Source organism: Manis javanica, chromosome 3 (assembly GCF_040802235.1).
Source record: "Manis javanica isolate MJ-LG chromosome 3, MJ_LKY, whole genome shotgun sequence".
NCBI lineage: Eukaryota > Metazoa > Chordata > Mammalia > Pholidota > Manidae > Manis > Manis javanica.
Window position 1 is genome coordinate 136,422,616 of NC_133158.1, and position 20,865 is coordinate 136,443,480.

Here is a 20,865-nt window from a genome sequence, read left to right on the forward strand (position 1 = left end):
CAACTTAAATTCTTCAGTAGCGGGATTATAAATATTTTTGCATGATATGTATATGGAGGCAGGTGGTATTGTGGAAAGAGCTTTAGATTTGAAGAAAAAAAAGAAAAAAAAGCTGGTTCCACCCTTTACTTATCTTAAGAAAATCTTTTCATCTTTCTAAGCTCCATTTTCCTCACAACTGGAAATAGGAATAATAATATCTTCTACATACATAGTAGCTTATGTGAACTACAAAGTGTTAACACTAAATGTTTATCTACATTGCTACAAAAATTTAGTGGGAGAAACAATGGAAAGACTGGAAACAAAAACAAAATTCATCATAGACTAATGATCTTAAAAAGTAAAGACACATTGTGGCATTGTTATTTCAACTTGAGAAGAGGTATAAATGTGTATGTATAGTTAGAATGTCTAGGAGACTCAGGTAAGTAGATTGGGCTCAGAAAGGCTGGCCTTAGCAGGTATTATGCTAAGTGAAATAGGCCAGGAGGAGACAGACAAATACTATATGATTTCACATAGCTGTGGAATCTAAAAACAAAACAAAACAAAATGCACAAAATGCCAGTAGACTCATAAACACTGTGAAGTGACTGGTGATTACCATGGGGGAGCAGGGGGATGCGGGAGGCAGATAAATGAGCACAAAAATTCTCATTCATAATATTAATTGGTCATGGGGTTGGAAGGACAGCATGGAGAATATCCAGTGATTCTGTAACACTGTCCTATGTTGACAGATAGTAATTGCACTAGTCGTGGTGAAGATTTGAAAATATGGGTAACTGTTGAAACACTATGTTGTATACTTGAAACCAATATATGATTGTATATAAACTATACTTCAGTGAAAAGAAATAAAAAGAAAAGAAAGGCTGGTCTGATCTCCTGCTTCATGTTCTGACTCTCAGCATGGCAGATTAGGATGAATGTATTGGTTCCCACAGAGGGCTTGGGAGGCCACAGGCATATAGGTTCAAATGAATTCCTGTTTATGGATATATTAGTAGTAGCTGTAAAACCAGGACTGTTCTTCTTCACAACAAATTGTGTGCCTGGGGAGTAGATCTACTCAGGAAACCAGATTATAGATGAGAAGCTGGTTTTTGTCAATCTGAACAAAGAAAGTCACAGGCCTTTAACATATTGTGCCCTCATGCTCCACAAACCCGGTGAATTACTATCTTTTACTGCACATTACTTCTCATTTTTTAAGCAGAATGGGCAGAAAAGCAGTCTCGTCCTTAGGCAGAAATATTCAATTAGCCAACATTTATTTATGATCCAACAATGTACTCGGCCTGGGTAGATATAAAGATGTTGAAAAGGGAGCTGTACCCAAGGAGCTTTGAGTCTAATAAGACAACCATGAGAACCACTGTCATAAAGCTAAGGTAAAGGTGTCTTGTGTGCATTTTGTGTGAGTGGTGAAAACAGAAGAGAAGCTAACATTTTCTTGGGACTTAGATTGGGAAGATAGTAGGCATATCCCATAATATCCCATTCAGTGTAACCCTCCCCAGGATTTCATGAGACAGAGATGGAACCCACACATCAGCTTTGGGCATCTTGTTCTTTAAAGTTCTAGAGAAGATTAGCTCCAATATCCTTCTGCTGTAGCAGGCCTTCAATTGACATGGTCAGTGGATAACCTGAGAAATTATAGGCTCACTCATGGGAGGCTGAAAAGTGCTGTCATAGGGCTTAGAGAAAGTGCTAAGAATATTCTTGCTTCCCATGTTTTCATTGATTACATGTTATGAATCACACATATTTAGTTTACATATATAATGCTTTTATGTTTTAATACTTATAACTATATAATTTGAATTATTTAAGTACCCCACCACCTTTTATTCTCCAAAGTGTCCTAGTTTGGGCAATAAATGCAGGGATTATTTTACTATAACCCCAGTACTCACCTGGCCCAGTGTTCCTGGGCAGGCAACTACAGGAACACTCCTAGAATCACTGCAACTATCCTTGAAGTCCCACCCAACCATGGGGCCCAGAATTTTCTCTGCTCATATTTAAGTCTAGTACACAATTGCCAATGAGCTAACCAAACCTTACCCAGGACCAGAACATACTTCAGTCCTCAGCCAAGCCAGGAAACTCCCAGTGGCTACCTGAGAAGGCTTAACCCATCATTTCATCAACCTCACTGTAAAAAGTTAGAGTTTAATGCCACTAAACCTCCAAAATTATATTATCATGATCATATTTCATATTGCTTACTTTCCAAGAACAAGAAAGTTATGTATTATATTTCATGAACCAAATTTCAGTACACATGAATAAAATGTTTTATGCTCAGATTTTTTATATAATAAATGTTTAATATATATATATATTCACATATACACATATATATATTTAGTAACTCTTAACAAATTGTCTTCATTAAAAAGAATAAGCTCATTAAATCAGGACATTTTTAGAAAATTTGGATAATGTCTTCAATTTCTGTAAAAAAAAAAAATGCCTGAAGTAAGTGGTTCCAAATTATAAATCATTTGATGGATCCTTCTAAATGATCCTGAATTATTCTTCTCTAGCTTCAGAAAAAGAATAACAGCCTAGATATGAAAATAAATTCCAAAATTATCCTGAAAGAGTGTCACTAACCTGAAAAAGAGTGTTTCTGGCTCCCTTAATATTGAAAATAGCAAACTAAAATTAGCATTAATTGAACAGCAAAATTTTAAAAAAAGACACTGTAGATTCGGTCATAGAGAATCCCATGAACATAAGCAGGTGAGAATGAGTCATAAAGAAAGCATAATTTGAAAAGCCTAGGTGCTGCTTGGTATAGAGAGGTGTCATATAAGGTAGTGTTTGAAACATAACAGTTACAATAATAACGCAGGAGCAATATCCAAAAAAGAAAACAGATATTTTAAAGCATAAAGCAGGTCTTGTAGTTATTACCTTTTGTAGTGAGGCAGGGGAGCACACCGCTTTCTATAAGTAAAATAAGTAATTCTTCCAAGGAAACTATATTGTCTCTGCAGGGCAGAGAACACTGTCATTTACTGGATTGTACCCAGGAGCCCAGGATGTTAATTTATCACATTTTTGTCCTCCTTGTGTCATGCAGGATTAGGTAATCACCAGGGATGAAACAATGAGGACAGCCAATGAAAGCCAGAGGAGAAATGATTTCAGATAGAAGATGTCTGCAACTTTGCCCTACATCTAGCCTAAGAGTCTTGGGGAATTGAAAGTAATTTTGGATAAGTGATCAGAACTCTAAATAGATTTGAGATTTAGACATATGTGACTTAGAAACTAACAAAAATGAACACAAATGCATTAATTTTCATTCTAATTCCGTAATTACAAATTTTAATACCTGATCCAGAATGGCATTAGTGGCTCAACTATTATACTAAGAACTGAGTATGTTGCCAAATTTAATGCCAAGAGTATACAGAAATGGTGTCTGATGTCTAAGTCATACAATAAAGAATGAATATCAGCTAACATTCCACTAATATGTGTGGTGGAGAAGGATGACTAGTAGCAAGTGTATGGAATTCCTTTCTGCTTTTGTTCTCATAAAATCCACTATGAGTGCCAGTAGCCTAATTAACCATGGCTTTGATTTCATTTTGTTGTAGTTAATAATAAACATGTGCTTGTATGTTTTCAATTTAATAAGTTTATATTTTATCAAATTTTGTGGTTTGAATATTTTCACTGGATATATACAGTAGTTTTTTTAAGGAACCTGAATAGTGCCATTTGGAATATGTTTTGTTTTCATTACAAGATATTACACACTCAAGGTAAAAAAAAAAAAGTAAACGGAATAGAGGAGAAACAATTGAAAAAGTCTTTTTGCCTTTTTGACTGCTTTCTTCTATCTTTCCAGACTCTGAAACCATACACTTAATAATTGCTCTAAATTCATCCAGATATTTTCAATACCAGTTCTAGCACACACATTTGCATATATACACACAAGGAGTAATACAGGGCAGACAACTTTCATTGCAACAAAACTGTCTCTTTCTTTTTGATGATTACCTCATGGTTTAATTTGCTAATATCTTTTATTAAGGCAGAAAATCTAGATTAGCAAATACTTTTGTAAACAGGTTTGAAGCCCAAAGGATATTCTACCAGATAGAGGAGTCAATAAAAAGGACAATTACATGTAAAAGACAATTACATATAATGAATTTTCTCATTGTCCCTTCTGTGAACATTAGGCATGGCAGGGACTCTGGCTTTTTTGTTTTATAGTCAGTTGAGCAAATGCTGTGTGACCGTGGTGTCGTTTGTGTTTTAACAAACTGAGGGGTGTTTTTATTTTAATCAACTATCTCTTCTCATGCAGAATCACTTAGAAATGTTGGTATTTTCAAAGAACTACATATTTGAGGAAATGAATGTAAGTCTGTACTTTGAAAATAAGAACAAATTGCAATTTTGTTTGTTAAGTTACTCTAAATAGCAATCTAACTGGAATTTTGAATAATTGAGCTTCCTGTCCCTTCAGCTAGTCTTTAATATTAAACAACCCACTAACATTTTGAGATAATCATGCCTAAAGTAGTGCTTCAAATTGGACTGTTAATGAGAGTACTGGCAGATCTGAGCCTCTTGTGAAATCTATTATGGATTGTTTTAAAACTTTATTAAGGGTATATCAGATGGGTCCATAAAATAGAGAGATGTTTCAATACAGAATATGACTTTTATTAGCCCTCTCATGAAAAATCAGTTGGATCCCAGATAGCAGTAAAAAAATATATAGCCTGTTCTAGGGAACTCTATTTCCCCAATCTTAAGATTTTTGATTAGTAGGCAAAGAATTTATATCACACAGCAGGCAAGGTAATGGACAAAGTAAGATTTACCTTACCAAACATTTCCATTGAAACTCAGATCTCTACAGGGTGGCAGATATGGTATTTCTCCTAATATATCTTGTAAGCATATTTAAGGATTATATACACTCTTCTGTCATGCTAAGATTAAGAATGAGATGACCCATTTACAGATAGTTAATACTTACACTTGCTCAAAAATACCAGAAAATGTTTGAGAGTTCCACACCATCTTTAAGACATCTGAAAAAAAATGAAAGTTAGTGCAGTATTATAATTTAGAATGTGTTAAATCCAAATAATTGCAAAACTTTCTTCTTTTAAAAAATAATTACAATATCCTATATATTCTGACAAAGATTCTTAAGCTTTTAGGTTTATATACTGAACACACCCCTCTAACTTTTATCACACCTCCTCTTCTATCCTACTCCAGCCTAAAAGTACATGCCTTTTTCAAGAAAATTATTGGTATCTTTTGAAGCAGGATATCAGTTGTTTAAAGTCTCATTTTAAGAATTACATACATAAACAAAGATACTCAGACATAGAAATTAATCATGTTTTCTAGGAGCCTGTGAAAAAAAAATCTGCAATTTTATGGACTAATTTTCTATTAAATTTTAATATAAAATGTGTATTGTTCTGTTTTGAAAATACTTCCTTAATACTTAAGAGGTGTGATGTTTCATCAAAACCTTACTAAATTTAATCTCTTCCTATTACTTTAGTCTGATCTATTTCCTACCTATATTCATCCCTTTACCTAACATTCATTGACTATCTGCTAAATTCTAGACCTTATGTAAGGTATTGGTTCAGGGCTACTAGAGAACTATGACAGGATTTTACTTTCAAGGCATTTATGGTCTGATAGGAGAGATAGACAATTTAACAAATAAATACAATATGCCATGTGATGTTCTAAAAGAAGGTTTGCCCAAAGAGCTGGGAATCATGGAGAAACAAAGAGACTACATGTTCATTAGATTCTTGGAAAATGGATACCAGGGAAGTTCAGAGAGAAGATGACCAAAGGCTGAATGTATTCCCTCCATCCCTACCCCACACCTCTAGTCTGCCATTAAGCCTCTTTCCCATCATCCTATCTCTTCCCATTTTAGTGATAATACTATATAATTACTAGGGAGCTTATTAGCAGTGAAGTTCTGTATTGCTTGACCAAATTTTTTTTTAATTGGACTTTGGGGAATATGATACTTCCTGAGAGCTAAAGTTATAATTAGGTTATTAATGACTTCAGAGGGAGAAATTACATTTCTATCTACCCTTACCTTTAAGGCCTATCTTAATACCTTCTGTTTCTTTCTATAGTCAGATATATTTTGAAGACTACTCTTCTGATTTAGTCTTATCCCCTTTTCTAGGATCTAGGTCCATTGGGATTTAAGAAGATACCAACATATCATCTATTGTTTCATAACATCAAAATGTTTCACATATGCAAATACCTTTACTATTTACACATCCTTTTCACTGACACATTTTCATTTGACTCTTAAAAATAACTCCTCATGAGTTTGGGAGGGCGGATATTACTTTCCTCACCTTAGAGAAAACTGAAACTCTGCAACTACAGCAGCAGAGATTGGACTAGGATCCTTTCTTCTACCTCCTCATTATACATTTCATTCACTTGCCCAAAATTAAGTTAGTTCCAGGACTAATCATTATTATAGAAACAGGGTCTGAAAACCCTAGCTGTTATTTTTTTGCTATCCATAGGAATTAATATTCCTTGTACTCAAAGAAAAGTATTAGAACTATTTAATTTTTTCTTAGTTACTCATATATTTTATATACTTACTAGTATTTGGCCCATGCTTTTAAATATTCAATGACAAAATCCTAGCATGTTCATTCCTATTTCTTATTTTAATTTAAACATTCATTGAGTAACAGCACAATTTTCCAACTGAATGAAACCTGATAAATCTAGATTCAGATGGCAGCAAGTATGTGTGCATGTGTGTGTGTGTGTGTGTGTGTACGTCAGGGCAGGGAGTGCTTTGAGGTTACCATAATGATAATAACAATGTGCAAAAGAGCTGAGCTACAGTTATAATGGCTAGTAATACAGTTAGTTAGAAAATGATTTTCTCCTAATAGATCAATGAGAAAAGGGAGTCTAAGTAAGTATGCAGTTGGCAGAGTATGCTGACAACTGAAGAAGAATTTATAACACTGTCTAACAAAAAAAATTTCCTCTCCAGAAAGTTATGTAGAATACACAACACAGAAGTCTAGTTTATAACAGCAAGTTTTCCAAAGATAAACCACAACAGGATTCCAACTTATTTGGAGAGATTTGATTAAGATTTGGTAAAACGACGTAAACAATAATCTTGACAGTTTATTATCCAAACTGGCAAAGGGAGAAGAGGGCTAGCATTTTAGAGGGGTCCTTGCATTAAAGAAACAGTTGACTACAACTTTGCCATCTCTATCCTTCCCCCGACCAGGGAGTTATACCCAAGCAAGGCTGAGAGGTCACTGGGGGAAGTAACAGAGAGCTGCTGCTTGAGACTTTCCTCAGGTTGACACTGCTAAGATTCATTTCCCTTAATCCAAGGACAGGCTTTGTCTTTCCATCCTAGCTTCATAGAGCAGACAGTAAAACCAGAAAGTAACATAATAGTTTATGCTACAGTTCATGCAGCATGATCATTATAAGCCAAATCAAAATCAGACTTATTTTTCAAGCATGGACACTGCATCAGTCGGCTTTTGTTGTAATTAAAAAGAAAAAAAAACCCAGGAGTGTATAAGTATCAATACGTTTCCTTTCTGAAGCAGTTACAGGTTGGCTGTGTCTCCACTCAGCTCTGTACCTCATTCTGGGACCCAGATGAAGGAGAAGCCCCACTCGGGGACTTGCTTTATTAATGACAGAGGGCAGAAATGCAAGAGGTCATGTCACACTAAAACTTCCACCTGAACAGGTGCTCTATCACATCCTCAAACACTACTGGCCTAAGCAAGTCACATGGCCAAGTCGGCAGTGGCTGGGGAAAATAACTTTGCCTTTAGGGGAGTATTTGAGTCTATGTGACAAAGTACATGTATTTATAATCCTCTTATGGGGTGGGGTAAGCATACTTGAGAATGACGATTGTTGATTTATTACTTCCCAGTTCTAAATTCACTTTTTACTCATTCTGTGAAACAGAGTCTGGGCCATTTGAATAGTTTTGCTCTCTCAGCAGAGAGGCTGTTATGCCTTGGCAGGAAAGGGCACTGAAGAGACATTGTAGAGTAAGGGGTTTTCCTTCCTGGCTCCATCATGCTCTGTAGGCAGGCTCCTGATACAGCTTCTCCAGTGCCTGGCTCCCTGAGCATAGAACTCTTTGCCAGCATCTGGCTCTTGCTGCTCACAGGCTCTCCCGGCCTTTGTAACGCAGGCAGTTTGCCCAGCATCACCTGCAGCAGCACGGGAGGCGCTCTCGAAGGCCGGGGCCTCTCCGTACAGCTCCTCCAGTGCTGGCAGCTTCCTCAGTTCCTGGCACCTGCGATGACAGATGGTCAGCAGCTTCCCCCGGCACACCTTTTGGGCAATGCTGCACTGAAAAGATACCTCTTCATTAAGTTTTCTCCAGCACCCTACAGAGCAGATTTCTGGCAAGTTTCTGAGGTCGTATTTTCAGCAAGTGCTGCTGGAGTGGCAGCACAATGGCCTCTCTGCCATCCAGTGAGCTGTGATCACACCCTCTACAACAGTGTCAGAAGCTCAGTCCTGGGGAAACCCCCCTTGGGTTCTCCAGCTCAGCCTTGGTATGTTAGCTGTAATTCTGTATACTCTAGAATTCTCTGTATTTCTCACAGGTCAATTACTCTTTATTCCAACCTCCCCTTGTAGTTTACAACTCTTTGTATTAAACTTCCTGTGTTCAAATTACTGTGTGGTTTCTCTCTTTGTAATTGGGCCCAGGCTGATACAGAAACCATATTATAATATAACAGAGGTCTAGCAAATGGAATTTGTTAGCTGAAACTTATTGTTCAATGGGGTAAACTGACTCCAGACATTGGCACATAGGGCTGGGATTCTCAAAGTTTGCTAGTTGAAAGGCTCTATTTCTCTTGGACATGCTTACATAGGCTCTCCTTTTTCTGCATCTTAGTGTCTAACCACCTTCGGTCGGCAAACTCTTTTTCAAGCTCTGAGAGTAGCTTAAGATTGTAGTTGGCTCTCCCAGTTTCTCTGAGAACAGAGTTATGTCTGCTTATTTTTACTCTAATTGATTTTATGTTGGCCTTCAAAAGACATCTAATTTTTTTTTTCTCTCCAAATTCTTGAGCATGGCCTCACTGAAACCCTCACTTATGCCAATATCACATGCACATTAGAAATGACCCATGAAATACAACTTTTTAAAAGGTACCATCTCCTTAAATCTATAATTGCTACCTTTTATTTCTGATACATTTATTAACCTATGATAGCAATTAACTGAATCATGTGAATGTGCATAAAATATATCTAGAAAACCAAGGGTAAAAATTTTTTATTAATACGTGTGTTAAATAAGAATCATATATCCCTTTAAAATTTAAATTTTCTTTCCTAAGAATAAGCACAGAAAGTGTAAACCATTTTATTAGGCAAAAGGACCTTAATTTATTATATATATGTACACACACACACACACACACACACATATATAAATTTTATGGAAGTGTTTATTGAGACTGCAGCAATTCCTCTCAATATAAAAGTGAGCGATTCAAAGAATCTGAGGAAATACAGTGTTTTACTTTCCTGTCTAAAATCTCCTCTAGACTGACTACTAATGTGAATAATCAGTAACAATAAGTTCAAATGAAGATACTGGATATAAGGTAGGCATCTATTACTGTGCTGAAGCTGTGGGAATCCAAGAAAAAAAATTTTTAATGACACAGAAACAAGACCTATATATATGGAAAGCAAGGTTATCTTAAAGTTATGTCTAAAAGGCAGGTGGAATCAATGGTTTCTATCATGTCTGACAAAGTCTAATTGCTCTTGTTTGCAGTGTTCCATACCCTAACCTGCTATGATCTAATGTATCTTACTAAACTCTTAGGTTCCTGTGTAGCCCCAAGGACGAATGAAGCACAGTTGTGGGGATCCGAGCAAGTCTTCATGCTGCCATTAACCTCTAGAAGTCTCTGCCTGGCCTCAGAGAACTCTAGGTTTGGGATTATATATACAGTTGTAGGCTTATGCTCTGTGAATCATGGAATTTACAACCTGGAAGAAACTTTGATTCCCAATTTTGAAAGTCTCATTTTACAGATGAAAAAACTGAGGCCAATAGAAGGGAAGAGATAAATTCTGAGTTTTCAGTGAATGGATTTGAAGGGATCACTCATTCAAGTGGTCTCCTGATGTCCACATTACTGTTCATACTTTTGGAGCTCATGTGGCCAGGAAGAGTGAAGTATTACTGATATCAGAAGGCATCACTTGTTAAAATAAGTGGAGACTTAAACAGATGTAGTTTAAGAGATAATTCTGGCCAGAGGGCTGCCTCCACGTTGTTTGTGTTACTCTGACAACATATGGCTCCTAGAGATCCATACTTCTATGTAATTTAAAAACTATTACCCATATTTGTCATATTCTTCCTGATATAAACAAAACTATATGATTAACACACTGAGATTCTGAGCATGTCTTTGTGTTTTAAGCAAAAGTTTTTCTTCTTTTTTTAAGTAAACATTCTTTCCTGTTTGCTAGCTTATTTGTATGTAGAGTCCTAAAAAAACTGTCATTGCTCACTTCTCTTTGCAAACCATCTGGCAATTCCATTTTCCAGTGACATCTCCAACAAAAGGAAAACAGTAAATATAAAGTACAGTAGCAGGAACAAAAGTAAACACAGGTCATCCCATCAATGACAGGACTTACTTATAACCACATTGGAGCAGTGCTATATATTTTGCTCCAAGAACATAATTAATAATAACATTCAGGGAAAATTTTCATCTTTAATCTTACTTCTCATTAATTTAAGTTTAAAATGATGTCCAGAATTTGAAGTGATTTGAAATCACTTAACTTGAAATTTAATGGAGAAAAGTAGGAATCAGCATACAAAGAGCCTAGGTCCATAGTGAAGATAATAAACAGGCTCTTCCAGATGTTAACATCAAAGCTATGGCAGGGTCACACACGGAAATCAAGCAGGGATTCCCAAATGAGAAATGATAAAGAAATGGGCTAAGATTTTCTTGTAATGGTAGAAAATTTTATATAGATTTTTTAATAAATTTGGTTGGAATGCGTTATCTGTTTAGTAGTTTATCATACGGCACTTAGAATTTCTGCTATCAATAATTAATTAAATATTATTTATCATTTCATTTACAAAGTTCCCTTGGATCCAATACGTCATCATAACTTACTGGTTCTTGTCTCCTTATACTTCTTATGGATAGAAATAGCTGGACAATTGCAAAGGTCCCTCTGTCATTTCCGTATCTTCTTGTCTCACATATCATCCTTCACATCATGGCCAGTACAACTTTCAGAAAGCACACTTCCATACTATCATTGCTCTAATCAAATATCTCCTATTGAAAATATACCCCTGCTCATGTACCCACAGAATTTAGCTTTTAGTAGAAGCCACCCTCTGTCTAACTGATTAAAATCATTCATGAGTTCCCTGAAATTCTCTCTGCCTCATCCAATAGTCTCCTACCTTTAGAACATGCAATTAAACCATTTCTCAAAATGCATATTTCTCTACAACATCCTCAATCTTTGAGTTGTAAATATTCCACTTTCTAAGATTTCCACACATGTTTTCCCAACATGCTTGGGAAATCTGGGTTAAACAAAGTTAAGTGGTTCCTCTTTTGCCTTGTTTTCCTTAAGTGAGTTTTGGTTTGCAGTGTTCCTCAAAATTATTTGAACACGGAACACCCTTTTCATGAATCCAACTGCTTAATGTATGTCCATCCACATGCATACCCACATAAATATCTATATTTCTAAACCTTATTCATTTATTTAAACTGAAAGCTCTAGAAAAACTAAGCATAATGGTGTTATATAATACAACAGTTCCATTTCAAGAGAAATGAAAATACATATACACAAAAACTTGCACATGAATATTTATAGCAGCATTATTTGTAATTTCCCCAAAGCAGAGACAAACTAATGTCCAACAACTGACAAAGGGGGAAACAACATGTACTACAGTCATAAAATTTAATATTTTTAGCCCTAAAAATTGAGGTAATTTTGACACATGGTATATATGGATGAAACTTGAAAGTATTATGTTACATGAAAGAAGTCATAGTCTATATATTGTAGGATTCCATTCATATTAAAGTCCAGAATAGAGGTATTTATAAAGACAAAGAGCAGATACAGGGTTGCTTTTGATCTGGAGCAGAAGGGGGAGGGATAGGGAGGTAATACTAAAGGGTATAGGTTTTCTTTTGGAGGTAATAAAAATGTTCTAAAGTAAACTGTGGTAATGAATACATATATTTGTGAATGTATTAAAAACCATTGACTTGTACATTTTAAAAGGATGAATCATATGGTATGTGAGTTGTATCTCATAAAAATTTTTTTTAAGTTTAAAATGATGTCCAGAATAGAAGATCATATTAAATAATTCTGCAGTGATTCACTATGGCTATATTTAATTAGCAAGGGCTTAATAATTATCTGACAAATGAAATGAAAAACAGGTTACAAAACCCCTTCTACTCAGTGTGGCTTATGGACAACAGCATCAGGGCATCCCCCATGAGTCTGCTGGAAATGCAGATTCTCAGGAGGATCTCACACCCACTGAAAAAGAATCCATATTTTAACAAGATAGAAGGTGATTTCATATGCACATTAAAGTTTGAGACAAACTGAAATGTAGCATCTTCTAATTGTTGAGAACACTAAGCTTTACAGAGCTATTTTGCTTTCTCATGCCTTAGGGTTTTTAATATGTTTTAAATCAATTCACTTTTAATAAGGACAGCATCTAATGAATTACAATTAACCTAATTTCTTCAGCTCCAGTATTCATGTTTCCCAGAGCTCAGTCAAGCTTCCAAAATGTGATGATTACTTAAAATATAAGAACTTATATAACAATAAGTAAATAGCTGCTCAGGTCTTTTAGTCCTTTGAATTTGACAGACACATCATTTTGTATAATCATTGATTTAAATGCAAAAGCTTAGAGTTAACATGTTCAAAGATACGTAACAAATTATTTTAATAATGTAATTATTTTTCTCATCAATGAAAAGCAATTTATAACCACCTTTTTTATTACTATTGTCAACATTAGTGATGAATTAGCAGGGATCACTTCAGTCATCCTCAAAAATATTAAATTTATATGAAGGGAAGACTTTTTTTTTGTTTGCAGAACTCCACTGGATGTCTTATGCTGTTGCTAGGAATGCTGTAAGATTTGAAGCACCACACTTCTATGAGCTAATCAAAACTAGAGAATTTTATACCTGAGAAACTTGTACTTAATGACAGTATAGAATATGCATATAAAATGCATTCAAGGATTATTCTGGTTTCTCCCCCCTTCCACCCCTGGCCTCTCATGCCCACACAGACAGGGAGACCTGGGTTGTGCTCTTGTCCATCCTAACCCTGAAATGGGGATTACTAGGACCCAGTGACAAACAGCCCAAGCACGGCAGACTCCTTTCCCCACCATCAGAGTGCTCTGGGGAAATGAAGATGAGCACAGCCACTTAGCATTGCCAGGTGGTCTATTCCTGGAGTGTCTCAAAGGGTTTTCAAAAAGCCAACTGCTTTTTCTCAATCTGCAAGACAGACTGTACATAACAATTAATTTGTGATCAATTACCCTAATGTTTGGATAAACAGTCACAGAAGCCTATGCTTTTATACAATGCCAGAGGCCCACTGTCCCCCTTGTTAAAAAGAGAACATCATTTAACAAAATTCTCCAGATATGATTCGTTAAATGTATTTTCACTACTTATGGGGAATGATGAACTATATGAACATTTATGTTAGTAAGAGCATAAAACATTCTATATATTGACAGTATTTACTCTTCTCAGGAAAGTGCTATTACCTGTGAGACATTTACATAGAAGATACAAATAAACATGCACATGCTCATAGGCTTGGTTTTACTGACCATACATGTAATATGTCCATCAAATGTATCCACCCTAAATAAAATGAGTGCTACCCTTTTATGTTAATATTAATTGTATTAGAAAAAGTGCAGGCTGGTTAAGAAATTAAGAACTAGAATGAATAATGAAAATTGAAACTTATCTTGAACTAGTGAACTATAGTTTTTGTTTGTTCATTTTTTTCAGAAATGAGTAGCTTTAATTCTTCCCATGAGATCCTATACTGAGAAGGTCTGGTCTTCAGAAGGTTATGAAAAATACAGACACATGAAAGCTATAGGACAATAACAGTCAATTTTAACTGGCTTACTTCCTGATTAGAAATTACACCTATATATTCAAAGTTCCCCTTAATGAGCCCTTATTGAAAGGAAAAATGTCTCCATCAGGTTTTGGGAAGACTGTCCCTGGCTGTCCACCATTTTCAAGCACTTCCCACAAAGCTGTTTGCCTTGATTGGCTGCTTCTGTATGACTGTTTCTGCAAGTGGCAGGGGCTGCTGAGGCAGTAGGTTTGCCTGTGGTTGATTTTCATCCTGGCGTATTACCAACGAGAGAGGCCCCTGGAGAGATGTCTTGTTTGTCAGCTTTCTGGGGCCTCTTAGTTCTGGTTTCCCCCTTTTGGCACCCCCTATAGAAGTTGTAGCTGCCATCACTCTGCATGTCCTTATGGAAATTGGGAAAGTGAGCCGGCTCATCTTGGAGGATCTGCGTCAGTCATGGTCTCATCCAGCGTGCCTCACTTCCAAATACACTTGACTATAATTAAACTGTTAGCTGAAAGCCGAGGTGTTGAAGTGATTGCTTTGGATTATTAAGGGAGAAATGGTGGGCTTATTTAAAAGATGAACTTAAAGAGAGATAAAGTGGATTTCCGCTTTCATAGCAGAGTGTCAAGATTTGAATTGAATGGGTTTTCTCTCTATCCTAATAGGCACACCTACTTAAGAATACCCTCAGAGTTGCTACAAAGAATGATTGTGGGCAGAGCAGGGGCAGTTTTGCTGTGAAAATCGCAGATGCCTTCCAGGGTCAAAAAAGAAAAGAGTGACAGGAAGACAAGTAGTATGAAGCATTACTCTAACGGGATTTTTTGAGGAAATGAAGGGAATAGAAGGAGGGTTGGTCAGTCCTAGAACTGAATGATTTTTGTCTGTCCCTGTTACTTGCAGCCCATTTTGATTCAACAGTGGCTTCTCTCTTTCTCTGATAAATTCCCATAGCTCTCTGCTGAGCCTGCCTTGTATTTACTCCTACTATCTTACTCTATAGATATGTGCGTATCCATCTGGTCTCCATTATTGAACTGGAAGCTACTTGGAGAGAGAAAGATAACCTTACACCTATTTTTGTCTTCAACAACATATAGCATAGGAGATTTTTAACAAGGAGGAAAGAAGGAAAAGTTCTTGAGCATGTATTATGCATTAGGCAAATGAAAGGTGTTAGTATATGAAGATATTACAGTAACAAATTTGTGTTCCCTGCCTGACTTTTGAGTTAACTGAAATCTAGTCCAGAAGAGGCAGATATAGACAAAATATCAGCTTTATTTTTGTTAAAGTTGAAACTGGAGAAAAGGATTTAAGGGTATAACAACAACTGACTCCTCAAAATGTATGCATGATTAGGGAAACACCCCCACCGGGTCACAGGTATTGCTGGAAAATGATTCTTCCTGATGTGGGGTCCTTGGTTAAACATCACAACAGAGCAGACCAGAGCTAGCACTTTTTGCAGGCATTTATAGATCCTAAAGAGGAGCAAGGAAGATGGGCTGAACTCTACAATTTATTTCTCCAAACACACAATTTCTTTCCCCATAACTCGCCAGAGAGGTAATTTGCTCCTCCTCCTCTGGGAAGAGGGGGATGAGTGAGGGGCTAGAGACACATCAGGATTATTACACTAATGACCATCCCTCTTCATGTGATCAGGAGGTGGGGGAAGGAGGTTTTGCTGCCACCAAGGTATTTTCATATATCTCATTTAATCTCTCAATCTATATCAGGTTAGGTATTATTAGTCTGGTTTTACACATGAAGAAGGGAAAGCCCATAGATACTAAGTAACTTGCCAAGCCTACAGTTAGTAAATGTCAGAGTCAATATTTAAATGCAAAATGTGTGCACATTGTTCAACAGGGTCCACAATGGATGCATCGCACCCATATTTGGTAAATGAATGGATGGATGGGTAGATGAAAAGAAAAGAAAGAAAATTTTGCATACATTTATGTGACAAATTTATGTGATAAATCCCAATAATTTTAAGCAGTTCAAGCTTTTTAAACATAATAAATTCCATATTGTAAATGTATCTTGATAAATGTAAACAGTATAACTTTTTCTTTAGTATAGGAGGATAGGCTGTAGGGGAATTTTCTTAAATTGTTCTCCATTTGTGTATCACCCCAATAGACTATCAGCTCCTGGAGGCTGGGGAACTACCACCTTCACATGCTTCCTAAAACCAGCAGAAGTTCAGGAGGCCTTTTATTAATGACTGTTGAAAGAGGCAATGCTCAGAAGTAGATAATCCTTAATAATGATTTCTTAAAGTGGATTTTATGAACTGAAAACCTAATATGTGTATTTATATATGTAGATGAATGGATAGAGGTACAGATGGATGGACAGATAGGCAGATAAAAGGGGATTATATATAGAGACAGATGGATAATATTTTTCCCGCAAGTGCAACAGCCTCCAGGATTTGGCACAATGTTGTTACTTAGTTGGGGGTGGGGCACAGCAGTGTGCTTTAAGTGTGGAAAGCATTACTATAAAGGAAGATTCTGATTAGCTAAGTCTCTCTGAACTAAGAAGAAGAGAAAAAAGGTTAAAACTTCAGAAGGAGCAATATCAATAACACATAAGGAAGGCTTTCCTGGTAGCGAGGGCTACTGAAGAGACTGGGGAAAGAAGCTGCAGAACAACCAGCTGGCTTAGATACAGTGTTGGCTGGAGGCAAGGAGCTGGCCGGGTTGAACCCTCAAAGCATATAACTACTTGTACTTGAAAATATTACCCAAAAATTTTGTACCTAGGATGCTTGGTGACACTGAAGGCCTGCGATGGAAGAAACCATACTTTGTACTATTACAGTATTCCAAATTCCCTAACACAATGCTGAGCACACAGTAGTTACACAGTAAAATAAATGTTTACTGACCAGACTGATCAGTCAGCTGGGAAGAACAGCAACTGGGAAAAGGAGAACTTGATTCCAGTCTTAGTTCTATGAATAAATTATCTGGGACTTGTAGGAAAGTTGTCAATTTCTCTCGGTCTTGATTTCCCTCTTTTGCAGGTCCCACCGCTTTGAGTTGAGGGTCCCGAGCCCCGGGAACAATGTGACACCAGCATTCTGATTTACCTGTTCTGTGTTCAGTTCATGCTGCTTATCAATGTCATTGAGGAGAAATATGAAAGCTTCACTTTTAGTGTCACTTCATCCACCCATCAGCATTTTGAGCTTGTTCAAATCATTAAATTTCCCCGGGATTCCATCTATAGAAGCCTTTTTTTAGTCAAAAATTCTATAATTTCACAACAAAGGCACATTGAGGTACATTCTCTGTTTATTCACATTATCATTTCTTACATGTTTCAGGAAAAAAATTGGCTCAAAATATAAAAATTACTTTAAAATACTGTAACAGTTAATTCATTAACACTATACTTTCATGTTCATTTATTTCTCCAAGATGGCAAACTTTATCTCAAACTTCCAATCAGTGATTATTATCTTTGTCTGTTCAACTATTAAAAATACAGTAATATTAGTTCCTATTTCATTTAGAAAAATTCTTTGATTCCATGGGGCTCCCATGTTCTGTCACACTAGTTACACTTGTACACCAATAATTTAGACAAGTCACATGTAGAAACTTCAGGAAGTTCAAACTAAGCTAAAAGACTTTCATTTGTCCTCTAAAAGTAAAATCGTGATTTGCCTTTTCAAATCAAAGAGACGTGTTATCAGCAAATATTTACACAAAGACCTACTGATAACTGAATGGTTTAACTAATACAGCTTGCAACTACAAAACCAGCATGATTAGAATCTGTAGATAAAGACATTAATAAAAGGTGTACTGACTGTATGCTTGCATACATTTATACTTGACTGGATGGATATTCATTTATACATTCATTCATTCAATAAGCATTATGGAATTCTGCTTGGTACTAGACATTGTGAGCTAGGGATGAAAAAGTGATAAGACACGGCCCTTTCCTAGGAGGTATTTCCAAACTAACAGATATTACAAATACGTAAATAAGTGCTCACTGAGAAGTTCTATACTAGAGGTATCTATAACAAGAAAGGAAAGGGGGGTGGAACTAATGGCCTGGATGTAAGAAGTAATAGATTTAGATTCCTCCACAAGGACCAGAATCAAAGAATATAGAATAGCTAGTGTGAAATAGTAAAAGAAAAGGATATAATTATAAAAACAAACATAGAGCAGAAGGAAACCTACAGATTTGAGAAAAATGAGACTTCTAAATATGTAGTTAAGTTTTGATATCTGAAACTCAACTGACTGGTTGAGTATATACAGTAAAGGGAGAAAAGAAAATAGAATATATGGAAGCAGCATGTTTAATACAATGAGAAAGTCTAATATCTATAATTAGAGTAACAGAAGAAGAAATATTCTGGCCTCTACTCACTAGATGCCAATGGCACCCCTTTCTATCAGCTATGAAAATCAGCATCTTCAGACATTGCCAAATGTCTCTGAGGGACAAAATCACCCCAGTTGAGAACCACTGCCACAAAAAAACAGGAAATACAAATTACTGACCTATTTCACTCATGGTTATGCAGGCAAAAATTCTAAATAATGGCAAATTAAATGATGGAATCCAGTTGGGAATTTTTCCTGAAATACAAACATGCTTGCATATTTGGAAAGCTATGAATATTATAACCCACATTGACAAATTAAAGAAGAAAAACTTCATGTCCTTTCAGTATGTATATGTGTATATATACACATACCTACATATACTGGACCCACAGTGTCCAGTAGTAGGCAGTTAATTTTTCCCTGGGCTCTACACCTTATAATGATCCATCTGCAGTGTGAATTAGAAACCATGCTTTACATTCATTGCCTAATATAAGAAGGTACACATGTAACTCAGAAGCCTTCTACACAAGATTATCACTCTTTAGAGAAAAGGTTAAAGAATAAGACTAGCTAACAAAGCCACTTACAAATGTTTCAATTCCAGTGAAGGGTAAACTCTATATTTATTATAAGGATAAACTCTATATTTATTACAATGATACAACAAATGTCTACTAAAATGTTGATCTATATTTTAAAAGGCAATTCAAATAAATTAAATTCAATTTCAAACGACTGTTTAATTCTGTAGCATTCAGTACAATAGTCTTGGAAACCAACTGACCTTTACTGTTAGAATCTGGTAAATAAATACGAATGACTCATTAGTGCACTCACAAGAACTGAAATGCTCCTTTGCAGTGACTGTAGAATGTATTCAATTTAAAATGACCTCTATTACTTCTTATTTAATTGCACATATAAACAAATCTGAGATTTGTTCATATATTCAATGTTCAACAACTGAACAAGCTGAATTTCTAGCATCACCATGTCTACCAAATAGTCACTTAAGGAAATAAAAAGGGAAAGATGGTAAGAAGTATGAGGCTGAAAGAGGAGGTTCTTTATTCATGAGTTGGTCCATGCCATACCACCTTCCCCAGGCCTGCATCTCAGTTAGTAGGTAGTCAATGCTAATTCAGTATCAAATTCTTGATTCTCATAAATACTGACCTTAATCTTACTCAGTTTGTACAAAGGAACATCAGTTGAAGGAAGCTATGAAAATCATTTCCCTCAATATTTTGACATTCACATGAAGAGTAACAGCCTTCAATTAAGATATGAGATAGCTGTACTTAAGTAAATTAGTGGGTGTGAAGTTTGCCATGCCTTATCAGTCTAATAGATATTATAAAAATAATAGTAACAGTTGTCATACCTACCAATGGTTAACTGCTGTGCTGGGCACTTCAAACATACCTAAAAAGATGATAATCATACTCAGCCCAAAAGAAATGAAGAGATCACTGCCTGTCAGGGAAGGGAGGACTCATGACAAGCAATATTCTCATCATGTGGACCGTTCCGTCTTCATAGGCCACTATCCTACCTTTTATTTGCAACCACAGGTCCTTGACTACTTCCATTCTCTAATACTGAATCAATACTGGGAACACCATTGCCAAACAATCTCATCAGAAATATGGATTGTCTCACTTCTATAAAAAGGAGCCTGGGCATATTTAGAGCTTATCTTTATTAATCTATACCTTTGCTGGTGGAAGACCTTGCTTGGGGTGAAGTCTGTTTCAAACGGCCCAGATGTTGCCCTTGAACATCTGGCTGCCTACCTGGAACCCTTCCTGTTGCTGCCAGCTGGCGCATTGCTGGCAGGGACGGAAACACGCAGCTCCCTGATCAATTCTTCAGCATACTTGTATCTACAACTTGTCTTCTCTCGGCAGTCCCAATCAAACCCACAACCCCAGTCCCAGTCCCCTTCAGGCAGATGTCTTTTGTTTGTTTTGTTTTCTGCTACCAGCTTATTCACATATGCCTCATCAGGAACAGTTGTCAGGGGGAAAATATGAGTGTGATTTTGTAGGGTCAATGGGAAAACGTAACACATTTTTAAGTGATCTAAAAAAAAATGCTCGAGCATTTTAGTAGTATGAATAGATAAGAAAAAAGTCTGAAAGGACAGTTCTAATACATGGTTCAAAAGATCCTTTTAGTTAGATTTTTCCTCTTTTAGAAAAGAGAAGACAATAGT

General features: G+C 36.2%; 1 protein-coding gene across 1 annotated transcript in view; it reads right to left on the bottom strand.

The window, feature by feature from the left end:
• The window catches only part of LOC108404713 (EGF-like and EMI domain-containing protein 1), a 488,851-nt gene that overhangs the window by 108,813 nt on the left and 359,173 nt on the right, over positions 1 to 20,865 (bottom strand).